Genomic DNA, 17,498 nt, shown 5'->3' with positions numbered 1-17,498 from the left:
CGATTCCTACCAAGTTACCAAGTGACATATCCAAATTTGAAGGCAAATCAAGAGAAGACCCATCCAATCATGTGATGACATATCTTCTTTGGTGTGCATTGAATTCTTTAATTGATGATTCTATCTATCTTTGCCTTTTTCAACGAACTTTAACCGATTCGAAAACCAAATGGTACATTGAGCTACCTCAAGCCTCTTTCCATAACTTTAACTCTTTAGCAACAACATTTTTAACCCATTTCCAGCTACCAATTCAATATGATATTGGTACCGAAATATTGACTTCCTTAAAAAAATCAAAATCGACTCACATTTCCTATCATATACATGAATGGAGACATAGACGTCAGTTAGTCAAAGTTTTTATTCCAGATCATATTTTAGCTGAATGGTTTATGAATTCACTGCTTCTTGTTATTATCAAGGATGTTTCTAAGGGAGGTGTTGTCACGAAAGAGGAGATAATTTCTCGTGCCCAGTATTTAGACTTAGTCTACACCCAATCTGACACCTTGTATGAGAAAATCCCGAATTTACAGTGCCCTACAAATGATCCAACAGTTACGACTCATACAGGATCTAATGTCGTTGATGGTATAATAAGTTTTGTTCACTAACAGCCTAAGGGGAAAAAGAAAAATTCTAAGAGTACTTAGACTTTGGCCACACAAGATTCACCCGCTGAAAGCCTTTATCCAGAAGTTATTTATGAAATTAATGTCGTAGAATCCTCTACCGGCAAGAGTCAATCAATCAGAGGTAAAAACAAGGGGAAAGGTAAATTGAAACAAAATGCTCCTTCAAAAGAGAAATCCGCTTAAACTAAACCTACTGATGAGAAACAAAAACCTCACTATCCTTGCGTTATTTTCAATGAGGATCATTATACGAAGGAATACCCACATTGGGCGGAGGCTTCCAAATTCATTAAAGGTTCTCCAACTCCTGTTGTTTTGAAGGATCCATTTCCTTCTCAAGATAGCAAAATGGTTTCTCATAGCACATATTCCTCTTCTACATCGCAATATATCATGATGATGTCTTTGCAACAAGTTATGGTAGCTATGAGATTAGAAGATTATGGATCTAAGGGTCATGTGGAAAATGGAAACGAGAATAGTTCATCCGGTCAACCTTCTAGTTCAACTCCTCCTACCTCCGAACCATTATAAACCGAGATACTGACTCCTGACATGATGATTCGACCACCTACCAAAGGTGTGCTTTGAAAATCGGCTTTCAACCCACATGCTAGAGCTGCACAAAATTACAACATTGTTGAAGACTTCGCTATGTATCCTTTTGTAATGTCACCTCTGGAAGTGCTGCAAACATGCTTACCATCCACTTTAGCAAGTCTAATTGGAATTTCATGCCCGGAATGGTGAAAAAATTGTACATGGCACAGTTTGTCAATGCATGTATGGTCTCTGGATGGTTTAGAGAAGCTATGTCTTGCACTTCATGTTCACATTCTCTCCATTCCATTTTTGTGGCTTAAAACCCTACAAATGAACATAAAAGATCATTAGAAATAATCATGGTAAAAATTTGCAAGAATTTTGGGTGTTTTCTATTTTATTTTTCAACCATCGGCGCTGTGTGTAGCCAACTATGTAGAATAGTGCGAATGTGCGCAATTATCTCCTTAGAAACTGCACACATCATGTTTTTAAGTGTAAAAAATTCGATCGATGTGAGCATGCCTGTTGTGGGGAAAAGTATCCGACTCGGATGACCCTATCCCTACTCTAAGGGTGACAGTCCTTAGCAACAACTGAAAGTAAAGCTTTGATATTTTCCTTTATGAAAGTACAGAGAAGGAAGAAAAGATTGACCAACCGGTGTCTTTCGCTTTTGTCGATCCTATCCTCTCTCTTTGTCTCTTGTTCCCAGCTCCTTGCTCCCTTTGCCGGCCCAGCTACACAAAGATCCTGCACAAACAAGAGAAGGAAAACTACAAGAAACATGTACTCATAACTGATGCATGGATTAGAGTGAATCAGATATACAAGTAAAAACAATACATCAATGCAATACAAGTATATAGGAGAACATTCAAAGCTTTATTGATAGAAGTAAAAGGGTTCTGAGAAGGTTACAACCATCAATGGCTCCAATCCAGCAGCACCTCCCCAGCAGCAAGAAATCTCCTCTTCACCCCTATAAAAGCAATCACCCAATAGCTCTAACTGTAAACCAACAACACTTCCTTGCTTTCACAAAATTCCAGCCTCCTTAGACCTCATAGAAGAGCTCTATATATAGGATAGAAGAAGAAAGGATGAGTCAGCTTGAGACTGACATAAAGCTGCCTTGTGTCCTCTCCCTCTTCAGTTAAACTTCAGTTCTTGAGTCCACTTGGAGATCCTTGCTTACACATGGAGATCAAGTACCTCTTACTCATCACAGGGCGAATCCCTTGAACCAAGTGTCAGTTTGGAAGCTTCCTGGGCAATTGACACCTTGCAGAATGACTGTGCCACTTGGCCAATCTCGCCCAGCGCAGGTAGCCTTCATTAGATTTGACTTTCAGCGCAGGTACAAGGAGGAGCAGTTGCATTCCAGCGCAGATGCTCAGTGGAGCAGCTGACATGATCCAAAAATAGCCTGTTTTTGAGTGTTTTCAGGTGGAGAACTGATGGGAAGTGCTGTGGTTTGCTGACCTTGTTCTTCTAGGGGTAAGAACAACATGTTTAGGGACTGAGGATCCCTGTAATTATCGACATTTCATGCTCCGTGCTGCGAGGCACAAAAATGTCTATAACAGTTGCCCCCTAAAGTATGAGGCCGTTTATCGGGTGAAATGCTTTATCTAGAGGGTCCGAAGTTCATTCCAGTGCTGAGGAGGCGCCCTGTAATACAATACAATACAATACATTATTTTTCATTCTGTTTTCATGATCTAGCTGAGGCGGGCATTCCCATGCTCAGCTTTATAAATACATTTTGGTACATATAACAGACGATCGTCTGATGGTAGACTGATAATTTTCTGCTGAAATTATCATCCTTTGAGTAGGATGATCATCTGCTGCAATGATGTACATGACAAATGCTTTTATATTTCCTGAATATGTATCGCAGCCCGGATGGATGAAACTAGATCCGGGGTCTTCAAACTCGTTCGATCTTCACTCTAAGTACAAGTCGATCCATGTGAGAATTTCGCTGAAGTCGAACATGGAAAGACATCGCTTGATTACCGGTCAATGATGAAAACCGTTAACAAGCGCGAGAGGAATCACCGATAATGATAATGACCCTCAAGGTACTGCAGTACAATTCACGTGGCGTGAATAAAGGACTTGGCGTCGAACGCCACGCAAAATCTTCTGGTCGAAGGTCATTGATGTATACCTGTCGCCGGAAGTGAGAAACTTGCCATTGAGGCATGCAAGCTTCAAAGTACTGATGGGGTTGTTCCTAGATCAACTTCTTGGATAATGAGCTGAAGTCGACAAGAAGCGATCCGTCAAAGGAGGGCCTTAATGAATCCCACATCAATGACACGGAACGGAGCTAATGATTTTAGTGGAGGTGAAAACAAACTGTGACATATGATTCAGGGTGGCGATCATGAATGGATGAAGGATAATGTATGGCAGTGGATGGGACACGGTTGACACTTTCAGAATGACCTCTCTTGAACATATAACGACACTGATGCGATGGATCGGTAGCATTACCCCAAAATGTGGATGGTTTGGCGAAGACCATGGTGATGAGACCGGTGAATGAAACAACCCAACCCGATGTGGTACGGAAGAAAAGTGTCATGTTCAAGAGCGACTTGCTACCATTAAGCTTTGATGTTCTCCCAATTTTTCCCCAGTCATTTCTGACCAGTACCTCTTTATTTTTGTCAAGCTTGAGGAGGATAACATATGCTTGTTCTATAACCTGCCCTTCGGGCAAGCCCATCGCTATGATTTAACGAGCTTAGCGATAGGGAAACTCGTTCTCGTCTAAAGACAAGTTTGTCGCTATTTAATCATTTTAACGAGTCTAACGACAAGGAAAACTCGGTCCTTTTCATTTTTAGAGAGTCTGAAAAGGTACAGAAAGTTAACTCCATAATTCCTTTTTCGTCATCTAATCCCTTAAGTCCGAAAAAGTATAAAACAATACAGAAGGGATGGGTGTTCGGTACTTTTAACGAGCCGAACAAGACAAGCGCTCGATCTTTTTGTGTAATAATCCCTCAGGTCCAAAAAGATTAAAGTCTAAATGAGGGATAGCTCTTCCGGTCCTTTTAACGAGCTGGAAGGCCAGAACTCGGCAAACTTTTCATATTTTACGAGTCTGAAAAGAGCTCAAAGAGGACTCGTCTTTTGAGGAACGAGTGATGAACAGGGATAGCAACTGATTCCAGGTACAAGTTGGAATTTTCCAATCACGGCAGTGTCACAAGGATGGCTAGGTGAAATCACTCTTCGCAGATATTCCTCAAAATGGGTAAACACACAAATGGAAGTGAATGATCGGCCAAATGACGGTGGAGGTGACGGTGCACAAACACGACCAAGGGCTTTTATGGCTGATGAATTTACGATCTCAAAAGGGTATTTACCGGTTCATTTTTTCTGAATGAGCTTGAACTCTAAAGGAAAGCCTGCTCATGAACTTATGTTTATTTTTTAACGAGCATGAACTATGCGCTAAAACTGCTCGGATCTTGCGTTTATTTTTTAACGAGCATGAACTATGTGCTAAAACTGCTCGAATCTTGCGTTTATTTTTTAACGAGCATGAACTATGTGCTAAAACTGCTCGAAATACCAGTCATAAAATAAGAATGCCTCCTCTAAGGATCCATTTTTTATAGAGCTTGTGCCTTACCACAGCTATGCTCCAACTCATCCTTCCTTTGTGTAAGTTCGGAAAATGGTTAATCTTAAAACCAGATAAATAACCGCCCCTAGCTTGCACTCCAGAAGGTTTGCATGCCCCCAGGTATAGGATAGAATTTCGAGGCTGCCCCTCCTCTCCCCCACCTCTGCTTTTCTTTGGGTGTTCACAGCTACTTGTCATCTTGCCAATCTAATGTTAACGATACTAGTCTTCTCGTTATTTTAAGGGATCTTACGCGGTACTCAGTCTTCCCGTCGGCCCAACTTTTAACGAACAGCTATTTGTGACAAGAGAAGGACACTACTCAAAGACAAAACATTGGTATTATTGAGGGAGGCTTGCCTCTTTCTTATTATCCGAAGAGGGTTCTATTTGCTGCCGCAAATCAATCTCTTTCTTCGGCGATGTCTATCATTGGGTTACTCAAATATGGTTACCCTATATCACAACAATAGAATCTCTTTCTTTGGAGGCTGCCCCTACTTATCCTTCAAAACATTTGTTTTAATGGGTGAGGCTTGCTTTTCCCCAAAGATGGTTACTACTTGTTGCAATAAGGGAATTCCTACTTGGGCAGTGCCCACCTCTTTAGACAAAGGTGAATGACTCTTTTGCCAAACACATAACTTTAACAAAAGAATACTATTCCAGAACAACCCCTCTTCCATCCACGGACGGGGTACGGACTAGTCATATTCTTCTGCGGAAATTCTACCTTATACCCAGGGTTTCTTCTGCCCGAAGCAGACCAGGGTGCATGCCCCCTGGGTTCCAGTCTTTCTTTCTGAATCACTCGCACTCATCGGGAAGGAGGACTGGGGGCGGAGGCGAATCTTGTGTGAACAGACCATTTAGGAATGGTATTTGACTATTTGCGATGCGAGATCCCGGAAATGAAAGTTGGTCTACGAGCTTGACCATCCTTCCTTCGTGTGGAAAACACATTACTCTAAAGAGTGAGGAGACTATCGCTCCCATGCAATAAATATAGTCACGTCCAAGGAGTAGGTTATAATCCAAGGGTCCTTGGACGACCATCACGTTCAAATTAACGGTCTTCCCTTTCAATGTAACAGGCACATTGGGGAGGATTCCTAATGGTCGACTGGTTCCTTTATCAAAACCTGAGAGATTTCTTAACTCAGGTAAAAGCGCCGGGGAACCCAGTGCTTTCCAAGCAACAGAGGAAAGGATACTCACAGACGCCCCTTCATCAATGATAGTACCAGCCATGATCATTCTATAGATCTGGACAATGATTCTGAATGGTACACTGGCTGGTAACTGGGGTCTGCCTAGTTGATTCCAATCAAAGGATACAACCAGGTTGCTTGGTGGTGGGACCGAATATACGGCCGGATATGACCCTGATGATGTTCCTTCCTGCGATAAAGGAATGGGCGCATTGCCCTGACGCTCATCAGAGTCGGTGCTGATGAAAAGAACCTGGATGGTGTCATCCTTATTCTCTTCAGTGAGGGTGTCGCATGAAGATGACTCTTCGGCGACGGTGTCATTTGAAGATGAAACTTCTGAAGGTAGAACCGAGTCAACTGCCGTATCGACCTTTGGACTTTCGTCCGGTCTGGATTCAGTAGGTTCATTTTCAGTGACTGACGCTTCAGCCGACCACTTGAGCGGGCCAGCTGTATTTTCAATCAACGAAGGACTTGGCACGAGTTTTTTGTATCCAGGAGGAAGTTTTACCGGTGAAACCGGACGATCTTCCAAAACTCTCTTCGCTTCGTCTAAGAAGGGACAACGGTGGATGGCATGACTGCCTTCACACAACTTACAGGGGAATCTTACTCCCCCTTTTTGTCTTGATCCTTCACTTTCTGGTTGACGGAAAGCCATCAACCTGATTGTCAGAGGTTGATGCCCCCGAATTGTGCAGACGAGGGGACCAGTCCCTTAGTATCCGGGGAATACAGGGACAATCTCTGTGGAAATGGTCTCCTCTACATATGACACATGGCGATTTAGGCCCGGTCTGTGCAGTGGGTGGGTTTTCGTCAGATGTCTTTTGCTTGCCCCCAGTCGCCTTAGGCTCCTTCTTCTTCTTCTCTTTCTTCTTCCTTTCCTTCTTCTCCTTGGGAGGCTGACTTTTGCCAGCTTTACCTTGCGAAGATGAAGGATCAGAGGAAGTATTGTAAGAAGTGGAAGGCTGGTGGGTAGCTCTAGACTGGTCTGACTGTTGATTCGATTGCTCAGGATTAGTGGCGATCTGGACTACATTAGTTGAAAAGAGCCATACAGGGAGGCCGATTGTCAATCCTGGAAGTGACAATGTTGCCATATGAGGCGCACCAACATCTCCCCAAGAGGAGAAGGGATTTGGACTTCCGCCAAGGTTGCCTCCTTGGTTGGTGGGCTCCATACTTTTCAACTGAAAGATCAACGTGGGAATAACAGGTGATTTTGTTCCGCTTAAAATAAATTTTATTAACGACGCTTTCAGACACAAACTTGCTTTTTCATGTTTTAAGAGTCGAGAAAAAGCTAAAGATGACTCTAGTCGCCTTCGATGTTTTAACGAGCCCGAAGTGACAAATGCTCGGTTGGACTTTTTCAGTTATAGAGTTTGAAAAAGGCCAAAAGAAACTGCTCTGGAGATCTAGGCGGAGGGTGTGCCAAACCTTTCGCGAAACCACAGAATACGTTTTACGGTACGGGTGGTCGATCTTCGTGAATGCTGTGTTCACTGCATCGCGATCAGTAGGGCGGTCGACACGGTTTCCTATGGATAAAGGATAATTGCCTATAGGGGTCTCCCAATATATACGCGACGGTACGTGGGAGCACAAGTCCGTATTAGTGCCACCGACTCTCAGGAGGAATCACCCACCTTCGTAGAGATCGACAGTCACTATGTTTAACGACGCCGGAACACGTCTCTACCTAGACCTCTAGATGTTTGCGTTATGTTACAAAGCGTTGTTATGTAAATTGGATTTATTTTAATGTTGATCTTGCTTAGCAGTTTGCCTTTAAGGATCACCACGAGATGTATATATACAACTTCCTAAATGCAATCTAAGATGAGAAGCAAAACTTTTCAATCTTTCAACTTTGAAAACCTTAATCTACTGAGGGAAAAGAAAGACATCAACTTTTCACACAGATCATAGAACACACACTAAATGCACTTTTCCCTAAATCAACATGCAAACTGTCAATAATGCACATGCACAATGCAGATATTTCTTTTCTTTATCCTTAATGTTGATGTAAGACAAAAAGGAAACTGTTGTATAACTTTGAATCTAATTTCAAGCGAAAGTAAACAAGCTTGTCCAAAATCAAAAGACACCTTAAGATCGACTTGTTTAGACACTGGAAATGTATAGATTCAAACCACAAAATGAAAAACAAACAAACTCAAACAGCCATGAACAGTAACAAAACTAGCTCTTAAGATCACAAAGACACTTTTACAGTTCAGGATCTAAGAGGCCACAGCTATACTGGTTCGCTTTTCACAATGGGAGACTGTAACTGAAACAAGAAATACTGAAAGAACAATCACAGTTTCATCACACAACTGAGGCGGAATAATGTCAAGGAAAGTTGGTTTACAGCAAGTACAATGACAAGCAATCAGCAGCAAAACAACAGTGAAAACAGGGCTAAGACACAGTGGGAAACCTCAGGAAGACATAGCCTAACTGGATCAGCGCAGGCTCTGGTCTGTCAAATTGACTCTCAGTGCAGTTCCCGAAGGGAGTACCTGCGCTGAAATGCAGACTGCCTTTGGGCAGCCTGCACTGAGACACGAGAGTTGCGTTTACAAGGATTTCCGGGTCATAAAAAGCTCAAAAATTCACTGTTTTTGCTGAAATAAAAAGCTATAGGTCAAGTACAAGCTAAGGGATGATCAAGAGGATGAAAAGCTATCACAAAGAGTACAAGAGTATTTTGTAGATCAGCTCTTCAAATCATGAATCTGCTCAAAAAATGAGCAAGAGTAGCAGCCCCTCTACTTCGCTTTTGATATAGTCAAAAGCTTTTCGATTTGGTACTCTTTTGTTCAAGAAATGAATAGCAAAGATACTACAAACACCAACAAGATACTAGGCTCCCCAGCGGAGTCGCCAGTTTGTTGTGGGGAAAAGTATCCGACTCGGATGACCCTATCCCTACTCTAAGGGTGACAGTCCTTAGCAACAACTGAAAGTAAAGCTTTGATATTTTCCTTTATGAAAGTACAGAGAAGGAAGAAAAGATTGACCAACCGGTGTCTTTCGCTTTTGTCGATCCTATCCTCTCTCTTTGTCTCTTGTTCCCAGCTCCTTGCTCCCTTTGCCGGCCCAGCTACACAAAGATCCTGCACAAACAAGAGAAGGAAAACTACAAGAAACATGTACTCATAACTGATGCATGGATTAGAGTGAATCAGATATACAAGTAAATACAATACATCAATGCAATACAAGTATATAGGAGAACATTCAAAGCTTTATTGATAGAAGTAAAAGGGTTCTGAGAAGGTTACAACCATCAATGGCTCCAATCCAGCAGCACCTCCCCAGCAGCAAGAAATCTCCTCTTCACCCCTATAAAAGCAATCACCCAATAGCTCTAACTGTAAACCAACAACACTTCCTTGCTTTCACAAAATTCCAGCCTCCTTAGACCTCATAGAAGAGCTCTATATATAGGATAGAAGAAGAAAGGATGAGTCAGCTTGAGACTGACATAAAGCTACCTTGTGTCCTCTCCCTCTTCAGTTAAACTTCAGTTCTTGAGTCCACTTGGAGATCCTTGCTTACACATGGAGATCAAGTACCTCTTACTCATCACAGGGCGAATCCCTTGAACCAAGTGTCAGTTTGGAAGCTTCCTGGGCAATTGACACCTTGCAGAATGACTGTGCCACTTGGCCAATCTCGCCCAGCGCAGGTAGCCTTCATTAGATTTGACTTTCAGCACAGGTACAAGGAGGAGCAGTTGCATTCCAGCGCAGATGCTCAGTGGAGCAGCTGACATGATCCAAAAATAGCCTGTTTTTGAGTGTTTTCAGGTGGAGAACTGATGGGAAGTGTTGTGGTTTGCTGACCTTGTTCTTCTAGGGGTAAGAACAACATGTTTAGGGACTGAGGATCCCTGTAATTATCGACATTTCATGCTCTGTGCTGCGAGGCACAAAAATGTCTATAACAATGCCCGATAAGGGTGAGCTGCACACATCAAGGGTGATTTTAGATTTGAAAAACCCTCCCTAAAAAAACCAAATAAATGGTGAAATGTAAAATAAAAACCATGAAAAGGAAGATCTCGGAGAGATAATTTACCAAGAAAAGATGACTCGTGATTCGTCCAAAGGTTTGCCCAGAACCTTCCTCTAAAGTTTTTGAAGAAAATGACCTCTATCACTTTCAAAAGGTAAAAAGCACAAATAGTAAAAACTTTTTACTTTTTTTGTGGTTTTATAAGTTTTTAGGCCTATTAATTTTTTTCTTTTTTCCTATTAACCTTTAAAATCCAAATTTATAATGTTTTTCACTATATTTTTTAGCAAAGATAATTATTTTGAGTTTAAGTGTGTAGATCACAAGTTATTTATGGAAAACAAATCATTTTGGCATTGAGTATATTTTTATCACTTTTTCAAACTCGTTAAAACTTACAAAAAAGCGAAACCAAGGAGTTCCCTTTACGCCCTTTTCAGACTCCTTAAACATGAAAAGATCGTCGAGTACTTGATTGTTCGAACTCGCAAAAGTAAATGAATAACCATCTATTCAGTTTAAGTTTACCCCTTTTATGGATCGAACTAAACTATTTATGAAAAAAGGTATACGTTGACTAATCATGATCAATAGAGTTCTCTCCTGCATTATTTTACCCTTTTTCGGGCTTGAGGGACTCAATTTACGAAAAAGGAAACTATGGAGTTTACTTATGTTTTTCTCCTAACTCCCTAAAACTGAAAAACACCGAGCTTTACTTTCTCTGAGCTCATTAAAATTTACGTTGAAAGAATTGAATGAGTTTTCTTTTTGTGTCTTTTCAAACTCTTTAAACATGAAACGACATCGAGTTACCCCTTCACTGGACTCGTAAAATTTAAATAGTGCAGGACTCGTTAAGCATGACGAGACCGAACCACTCCTTCCTAGGGTTCGTTAAAAATACTTCGAAGGACTCATTCGAAGGATGAGCTTACAAGACAAGCATATGTTATCCTCCTCAAGCTTGTAAAAAATAAAGAGGTACTTGTCAGTAATGGTCGGGGAAGGGGGGGGAATGGGAAAGAGTTTTTGTTTTGTATTGTAAAAGGCAATATGTCACTCTTGAACATGAAACTCCATCACTTTTTGTGTCTGGGTTGGGAAATCCATTTGTCTCCTAATTGACCATACCTCATTGAAATCCTTCAGTTGGTTTAGGTATTATTTTTGAGTTAAATGTTGCCAAGTCATCATGTCGTGTCTCTGATATGTTCAAGAGAAGTCCAACCTCAGTCAAATTACTTTGCCAGTCATAGCCTTCATTTGCATTAACCATCCCTAAGTTAGTCCTGGATTACTCTAAATTGTTGTTCTTAAAAATTGACATGAGTTTCATGTCGTAGGTCCACCTACGACAAATCGCTTCCTATCGAATTCAACTCACTATCTAGGAAATTGATCTAAAAACCTTTAGTACCTTGGAGCTTACATGCCTTAATGGTAGGTTTCTCACCTTCGACGACAGGTTCTCATCATTGACCTTCGATCGAATGATTCTATGAGTGTTCGACATCAACACATCTATTCGCACTTCATAGATTGTACTAGAAGTACCTTGAGATCCATTGTCATTATTGGTGGTTTCTCTCGCACTTGTTAACGGTTCACATCATTGACCGATAATCAAGTGGTTTCCACCATGTTCGAAACATTCACTTGCATGGCTGGATTCCTACTAAGGATCGAGAGATGGATATCAAGACCCTGGCTCTAGTTTCATCCATCCAGGCTGCATGGAGTTGTTCAATATTCATGATTGTAAACATAGATCCATTGATGTCTGCATCCATACTATGTTGTTTATTGACATGGATCTTCAGATGTATTTCCGTACTAGTTCTTTGAGACATTTATACTCTAAGTATGGGAATGTCTACCTCAGCGATGATTATATATTATATTGTATCGTTTTTTTTATTGTTTTAGGTCTCCAACTGTAATCTCTAACCCAAACTTTGGCATGATAAAGAGCTTCAGTCATCAAACATCTCCTCTGACTTTTCACTTTAGAGGGCAATCTGTTACACGTCATTTTGTCGCATTAGGTAGATGGCCATTGGTTTGGATCTTTCGTTATCCATAAATGTGTCCCAAAACATTCCCCTGCAAAGTTAGAATACAAATTATCTAAAGAAAGTGGAATTCCTGGATCCCATGGTTCAAAACCCTATTTTTGGCTTCCTGCGCAGTTCCCTAGTCAATTTCTGCGCATACGTAGAAGAGTCCATTAGGAACTACGCATAAGTATGCATTGTCTTACAGTGTGACCTATGAACATGACTTAATGCATGTAAAAATAAAAAATAAAGTCTAGAAGCATTGTTGGTCATATTTATTCCAACCAACAAGCTTCAAATGGTTGCCTATTCAGTCCTGATCCCTCCCATCATGGAGCAACTCCCTCTCTTTGTGGAATCCCTATCCCACCATTAGTGGATCTCATCCCTTGGAAAATGGATCCCAAACTTCCCACTCTTGGCCTATAAAGCTAACCCAGGCTTGAGGATTGAGGAGGATTGTTGGAAGTAGGCTTATGCTGCAGGAATAAGGTTGGAAGGTTATTCATTCAAGGAGAGGGTTGGAGATTGTGGGAAGGGACTTGCAACATCAAGGCTTCATGGTTGTAAGACTATTCTCCATTTTATTAATATAAAGGCAATTTTTCTTTCTCAATTATATCTTTGTTGATACAATTTGTAGGATTCCTTGATCACCTACATAGATTGTGATTGCATATTGATCAGTTTATGATACATGGTTGAGTTAATTAGTCCATTTATCTCTTATGTTATATACTGGATGCTTTGATCTCGTGTTTGTTTTTGTCTATGTAGATCTCCTTTAGGACATCATGGAGAAGTTGTGGGAAGCGACGGGAGGATCTCTAAAGCATCGAGGAGGAGCGAATGGTTGAAAGCTTTGAAGGGGAATTCATCAATCATTTCGATTAAACAGTAAGTGGCCTCTATCATAGTATTTGTTTCAGTCAATCATAGTCTCTAGAAAGGTAGAAATTCCTGGTTGTTTGTTACTAGATTTTTTTGAGGTCTAGGGAGATCGCTCTTGTTCGCAAGAGGGATAAGTCCACATAATAATATCACATTAATAAAATAACTTCTTGTGTTCCATTGTCGGATTTAGAAAAGCATTTGACTTAATTTTCCAAAACTAACCTTTGGAATAGATTAGAAGAGATAAAGGTCCCTTTCATGTTGAGAGTTGCTATGATAAGGTTGTACTAGAATGTGAATGCCAAGTTTAGGGATACAAAGGGTTGGTCAAAAGAAATTAATGATAATATAAGAGTTAAGCAAGAGTGTCCCCTATCCCTTACCCATTTTGGCATATACATGAACAAGTTAAAGGGTTGTTTGGAAGAAGTAGGTCGTGTCAACACAACTCTAGCTAATGTAGTCATCATCCTTATTCTTTACACTGATGGTATTGTTCTTATAGTTAGGAGTCCCTATGATCTTAACAAGCAATCAAAATTATCAAAGGTTTTTCTTTAGTATAGGTACTAACTATTAACACTGACAAACAAAGGTTATGATAATCAAATACAAAAATATTACTACACTAATTTTGTGTATGCTGACAACAACTTGGAAGAAGAAATTTCATACAAATATCTTAGAGTCAATTTTCATCGCAAGCTTAACTAGAACTATAATATTGATAAAAGAATAAATAGAGGGTGGGAACCTTATTATAGCCTTGGAAATAGGCGTAAATCAATATATCTATGGCTTTGGGATAAGAAGAAAGTTAATTTTTAAGGACCCAAATATCATTCCTAGTAATATTATTCTAGGTGACTTTTTTGGTTTGAAAATACTACATATAATATATAGACAAATATTTAGTAAAAATGTAATTTACTATAAATACTTGTAAATTTTTGCTGAATATTATCAACTTAATCATATTTATGTGAAAAAGAAGCAAACTTTTTACTAAATAGATGAATATTCTTTTCAAAAAATGACCAAAACATAGCTAATTAGTGAAATTTTGCCCTTAAAATTGAAGAATCTTCTCTTTGAGACTCTCATCACTTCTATTATATGGTTATGAAATTTGGGGACACAACATCTCTAGATAATCATGGGGAAATATAGAACAATTCCAAAAGTATTTTATAACTTCTAATCTTAAAATTAAAGACAATCACCATATCTTATCCTCCTCATACAAGTGATTCCTCCTCATTGGGAGCTTGACTATGACTAGGTAACCAATGTAAAATAATAAGATAAATAATATGAAAGACTAGAGGCTTTGTAATATTGCTTCAAACTCTAGCAAAACCCACTTGTTACTGAAACAAGGTTGGCATAAAGATGTTAAATCTTAGCTAAATTATTATGTAATCAAGGAAGATGTCACTCTACAATATCAATAATATGAAAAATATTATACATCTAAATGTATAGAGAAATTTCAATGCGATAATGAATTAGAGGATAAGAGAAAATTGAGTTACTCTAAGGAGGTGATCAACCATAATCTAAAAGATCAAAGGGTATCTCCTTATTTTAATTAAAGTAAAGAAGAAAATCAACATTGCTAAGATAAGAACAAACTCTCACGACCCATGAGATGTAGATAAGTTGGTTTGTATAAGGTTTTGTATCCATAAGGGCACTGGTTTAAATCTCATGGGGCGGGGTTGAGGGCGGGAGCCACTTGTAGGGGATACAAATTGTTCCATAAGGCATCTAGACTTCACTGAACCTCACACAATCATGCTGACAACATCCCACATGTGGGTAGATCATTCTTCCATTCAACATTAAGGCTGTGGCTAGTTGGGAAGAAAAAAGAGGAAAAAAAGAACAAACTCTCACGAGTTTGATAGTGAAATGCCAGATAATTTCTAAAATATCATGGGTCAAAAGAATTTGTCAACTTTATGACAATAAAAAAACTATAAATATAAGACACTTTCTTTTAAAATATCTTGTATACACATTAAACTATAATTATTATATATACATACTTTTTTTTATTATTATTTCAAAACATCAAGGAAATTTTAAAATAAATTAATAAAATTTTAAAATATATATTTTTACCTCTATTATTAATAAATAAAATTTAAAAATAAATATTATAATCATCCACTTAATTATTATTTTTATTTTTTTAATCGCATAATTTTTATATATAAAAAAAAAAAATTACATTAATAAATGTTCCCATCCCTTCATTGTCATCTATTCACATGGCCACACGCATTAAAATATTTTCCTTGTAAGGACAGCCCACAACATCACTCATCTCCATAAAGAAAAAGACGAGCGGATAAAGATGAAGGCGTTGAAAGCGAGGACGAATAAGCATCATGTGAGGTGGCTCATGATCATGGCATAAAAATACATTTTGAGTTTTTCTTTTCTTTTAATTGAATATATATATATATATATATATTTTTATAACGGAATATTGTTATGGTTTAAAATATTAAATATAAATTTATTATTTTTTTTTATTTTTTTTTACAAAAGAAAATCGAATTTTTTATTAACCAAAATAAAAAGTTACATAGTATATGCATTTAAGCATTCATTTTTGTTGTATGATGTGCAGATCATAGAGCCCACAGGATGTAAGATATACAATCCTGTCAAAGAAAAACGTGAAAAGTGTTGTTCCTGAAATCAGGAAAACAACAAGAAAAAGAAAAAAGAAAAAATGATCCAGCTGGCCTATGCTTTCTTGCCCTTCTTCTTCTCCACTCTTCGCCAACCTCCAGTGTTCGGAGTGGTATCAATAATGGCAAGCTGGTTTTCCATTGTATTCGTTGGTTGGTCTTTATCTGATTCCGATCCTTCAGAGCCGTGAGGTCGTTTGATTCCACTTACTTCCAGCTGAGATTCTTGTTGTTGTTCATGCCCCAAGTCAGTCTCCTGGGTCTTTTCTTCCTGTAAGTTTTCCTGTCCCATTTGCTCGCCTGTAGGTTCTGTCTTCAATTCCTCTTCTTCTAGCGGTTCAGTATGCTGCCAACCTTTGGGTTTTTTCTGATGTTTTTTATTTCCTTTAGGCTCCTTCCTAGCCAGTGGACAGGCGTAGTGGAGGTGCCTTGTTTGGAAACATCCGCGACATCTGAATGTTGTGTTCTCATAATCAAGCAGTTGTGTCCATAGTGAATTATTAAAATTCAATGTGATGTGATCTGGTAGTCCTTGACTCAGATCCACTTCTACACATATTCTGGCATATGTGAAGATTCCCCAGGTAATCCTATCATCATCTGATATTAGGAACTTCCCCAAGGAATTCCCAATGTCTATTAGAACTTTGTGATGCTAAAAATGAAGAGGGAGGTTATGAAGCCGTACCCAAACTGGCATTGTTGAAACTACCATGGTATTTGCATCGAACTCCGGAAACCAGGGGGTGATGAAAAGGCCAACATTGCCCCAAAACCAAGGCCCCTGATTGATGATGTTATCTCGATCTTGTTTGGTGTTGAATCTGACTATGAAAAACCCTTTTGGGCATAGATAAATTTCACAGTTGTTTGACCATGTGGAGAAGATCCATTGATGCAATGCATCAGACTTTGGCCAAAAACCATTAAATCTGCAGATAACAACTTTTTGGGCTAAATCTGTGTATAGACCAGTTACCTCCGGCAGAGATACTGTGAGCATTGGAGCTTCCGGCTTCTGTTCCACAATGTAGGGGCCTGGTAAATCAGGGGTTGGAGCTAGTTTGTTTTGCATGTGTCCCTTTCCTTTGACTGCATCACGGAAGGAGCTTGAAGTTTTGGAGCTGGCTCCTTTGCATCCGCCTCTCAGTCTCAGATTTAGTATGATGGTTGAATCTTTGGTAACTCCATAGTCCTGAAGCATGTGATTATCTTGTAGACTGTATCCTGAATATATCAGATTTTGGTATGTTGTTGGGGTTCCTAGTTTTATCTGGATCTCCTTTTTTAGCTCCTTAATACTCAACCTCTTGCTGATCTGTATGCAATAATGTCTGCCTCGTATTGAGCTAATAAAAATTTGCATCAGATCTTCCTCCATACCTGGTGGATCCACATTTTCTAGGCCTCGATCTGTTTGATTTGCCTTCTCTGGGTCAAGCATTTTCTCTGTAGGCCCAAGTAAACCCCAGGGTTTTGGGAGCTATCTGCATCGTGATATCTCCAGATTTGGCTTATAGAACTCCTTTTTCAGAGGCCAAGCCACGCTACCGAGAGTACCAGCTATCAGCCAGGAAACCCGGACCTCCAAGGCCATGGCAGATTTGTCCAGATCTGCCCCAGTAATGATTCTCGCCTTCCGTTCCATGACGTGAGCCCACTCCAGTCCAGAAGATGTGGGTGCAGCAGGCCGCGCGTCCCATGACCAATCACGTACATCCACTTTCGGCGAGATAGCCGCTCTCTTGTCTTTA

The sequence above is a fragment of the Pinus tabuliformis genome, chromosome 2_2, assembly GCF_031772625.1.
Source record: "Pinus tabuliformis cultivar Carrire ecotype Pingquan chromosome 2_2, CPIR1, whole genome shotgun sequence".
NCBI lineage: Eukaryota > Viridiplantae > Streptophyta > Pinopsida > Pinales > Pinaceae > Pinus > Pinus tabuliformis.
This window is presented reverse-complemented; position numbering follows the sequence as displayed.